The sequence below is a fragment of the Notolepis coatsorum genome (genome assembly GCF_963971535.1).
Source record: "Notolepis coatsorum genome assembly, chromosome: 6".
NCBI classification, from domain to species: domain Eukaryota; kingdom Metazoa; phylum Chordata; class Actinopteri; order Aulopiformes; family Paralepididae; genus Notolepis; species Notolepis coatsorum.
Window position 1 is genome coordinate 154925390 of NC_140170.1, and position 3340 is coordinate 154928729.

The following is a 3340-nucleotide window of genomic DNA, read 5'->3' on the forward strand; positions in this document are numbered from 1 at the left end:
CATGCACAATGTGGCCATGGGATTACTGCCTAATCCCGTGTGTTTATTAACTGTCCCACGGTGAGGCTGGACCGGTCTCCTGCGTGTTCTCACAGCACACACATAGACTATAGTTTTGTTCGAAACGTTTTTAGGTCTGTTATATTATTACAGTCAGTAGTACGTCGTGATATATGTATAATCAATCTCCACTGTAAAAATGGGAAAATGTTGAAAAAGTGATCACAAGGCCAGACTAATGCAATATAGGCAGGAATCAGGATGAGCAAGAGCAGAGGATTTTGAATGAGTGGCCCATTCAATGTTTAATTAAGACCCACATGGAAAACAGCCTGTGAGGAAAAAGCCTCAAGGTTCAATATGGTGTCCTGCAATATACAGTACATTACAACCCTGGCCCTGAAGCCTCTCTTTCAAGATAGATTTACGACATTATTTTTGGTTCAAAGTTAACATAGAATACTATAAAGACTACATTCTCTGTCATGTTTGCGCATTGGTTAAAAATGATATATCTCACGAAAGTCAAGAAGACTAACATGAGAGCAACATGTTGTTATGTTGCCTCTCTCTATCTCTTTCTTACTCTCTTTCTCTCTCTATCTCTCTCTCTTCCTTAAAAGCCTGTTTGTCTTCTATAGAGAACATTAATCAAGGGTAAAGTGTGAATGTATGGCTCAACAGCAGTGCATGGTTGTGTGAAGATATTAATGTTTGACCCCTGGGGTCGAGGGTCACAGACAGTGGATCAGCTCTCTATTTGGAAAGAAATGTTATAATTGGCTTCTAGTGTCCATGCAGTCTGGTATGGCTACCGGATCACCAAATTAATTACCACATTTGATACACTGGTAGAACCCTATCAAAAACTGAGAGCAATGTTGCAGTTTGTTGTAACGACGGAATACCAGGACATCACACTGCAGTTGTAGTATTAGATGTCTGTGTTGTGTGTGAGGTGCAAGGAAGAAAGAGTAGGCCTTCATCTCACCTCCACAGCCCAACTCCTCATCCGAAAAAAAACCCCAATTGATGTTATATGTCTCAATGTTGCTCATAATTCCAAAATGGATGTGTTTGTGTGAGTGAGCTGTAGGGGTTGTGTTTGTGTGAGTGAGCTGTATAGGGGTTGTGTTTGTGTGAGTGAGCTGTAGGGGTTGTGTTGTGAGTTGTGAGAGAGTGAACAGTTTTAAGTACCTCGGAGTCCACATATCCGAGGACTTGACATGGACCACACACATTGACAGTGTTGTGAAGAAGGCACGGCAACGCCTCTACTTCCTCAGGCGCCTACGGAAGTTCCAAGTCAGTCAGAAGATCCTTAAGAACTTCTACTCATGCACAATAGAGAGCATCCTGACTGGCAATATCACCTCCTGGTTTGGGAATAGCACCGCACAAGACCGTAGCAGACTACAGAGAGTGGCCCGTTCAGCCGAACGCACAATTGGAGGGGGGCTTCCCACTCTCCAGGACATTTACAACAAGCGGTGCATGTGTAGCAGGGTGGATTATCCCTGCTTTATGGGAGTGGTTGTACACTGCCACCTGGTAGCGAGAACGCAGCAGAGCTGAGTCCAGCTGGGTCCCCGACTGTAGGCCAGGAATGTTGAAGTGGAGGTCGAGCAGCAGGAGTGGATGGGGCCTAGGATTCACTGACCTAGGGATGGTACTCTGGTCCTTCTTGCCCTCCAGGGCGATCAGCAGTAGCTCCCCACACACCCACACTTCCCCCAATACTTCCTGAGCCCTCCCACACCCGATGGCAGTAAGATGGATGATATATTCGCTCCCCAAAGCAGTACTCTTCCTTAATGATGAGTGGAGACCTTTCACAATGAACTATAGGCAGGGGGTGGGGAAAGGGTTAAACAATAATGAGCATTACCCGGAGAGAAAAGGGTTAGACAAAATGCACATTAAAGACACACACACACAGTGCTCCCATTTACGTCTCCTTTACTTCCGCTTATACACGTTACATGTTATCGCATACCTATCAAGGCTACTTCCACACTGGGCACCTAGTGCTCTTGCTCTATATTACAGACACAGTAATGACCTCTTCCCTTTAAGGGTTATCTACTACTCCGCTTCGCTGTAGGTGGAGAACAGGGTAAGGAGTAAAGGCGTTCAATGGGAATTTTTGTAAAGAACCACACGTTATTATTACACTCAAAAGGAATTGACAGTGGGCCCACGTTAGCAAATAAAAGTCCTATCTAAAGCCGGCTTTTCCCCCAAAACAATAAATGGTCGTGCCGCCCCTAGACACTGCTGCCAGCGTTAGTTCAAAGCACCGTTTATCTTCGCCCTTAGAGAGCCTGCGCCACACAGTGGAAATGTCTACCGATAAAGTTTCAGCACTCGGAGCGCCGCTGTACTTATCCAAGATGGCGGGCCTGCTCTCACCACCAACCGTCCGTGTGGTAAGATGGCCGTCGGGAGATCCCGCGATAACAGGCAGCGGGGCGGGGTAGACGCTGGGCGGGGTAGACGCTGGGCAGGTGACTGCTGGGGTAACGGCTCGGAGGGGCTGGAGGAGCGTGCAGTGTAGTGACGTCCACTGCTGGGCTGAAGAGGTGGCCGACACGCGGGCTAAACTGTGGTGCTAGCCTATAACTGAAGCTAAGCTGTGGGTCGTGGTGAACCCCCTGTCATGACGCCTATACACAGCTAATGCAAGGTGGACATTGGACAATATCTACCACCTGGTCTTCGGCAGTCGCTCGTCTGCTGGTTCATTAACAATGTCTCTTCCGCATTAACCAAACGCTAAACTATCGCATACTTCTATAATAACCCGCTTTGTAACTGAGTTTATCTCTCGCGTGCTGAATCTACGGAGCTCCCGTTCCGTGCGTCCTCCTCCCTCTGTGGAAAACGATGAAGAGGAAGCCCCTCCCTCGGCACCGCGCTCTGAACCCATTCTTCTTCACATTTACATACATTTACATTTAGTCATTTAGCTGACGCTTTTATCCAAAGCGACTTACAAGTTCTGTACGACAAGACAGCAAGAAGGGTACAACTCTATCAGCTGAGTAACAATGTTCATCAAGTGTTGCGTGTTACAGTGTAGGTTAGTTTATTAGGACAAGTGCATGACAGTAAGGTTAGTCAGGGTTAGATTTTTTTTTTTTTTTTTTTTTTTTTAATCATTTCAGATAATGGTTGAAGAAGTGCGTCTTTAGTCGACGGCGAAAGATTGGACGGGATTCGGCTGTCCTAACTGGGATGGGTAGTTCATTCCACCATTGTGGGGCAAGGACTGAGAATAGGCGGCTTCTCTTTGATGACCCTCCGGGAGCTTGGATAGGAGTAGGTCTGAGGCGGCCAG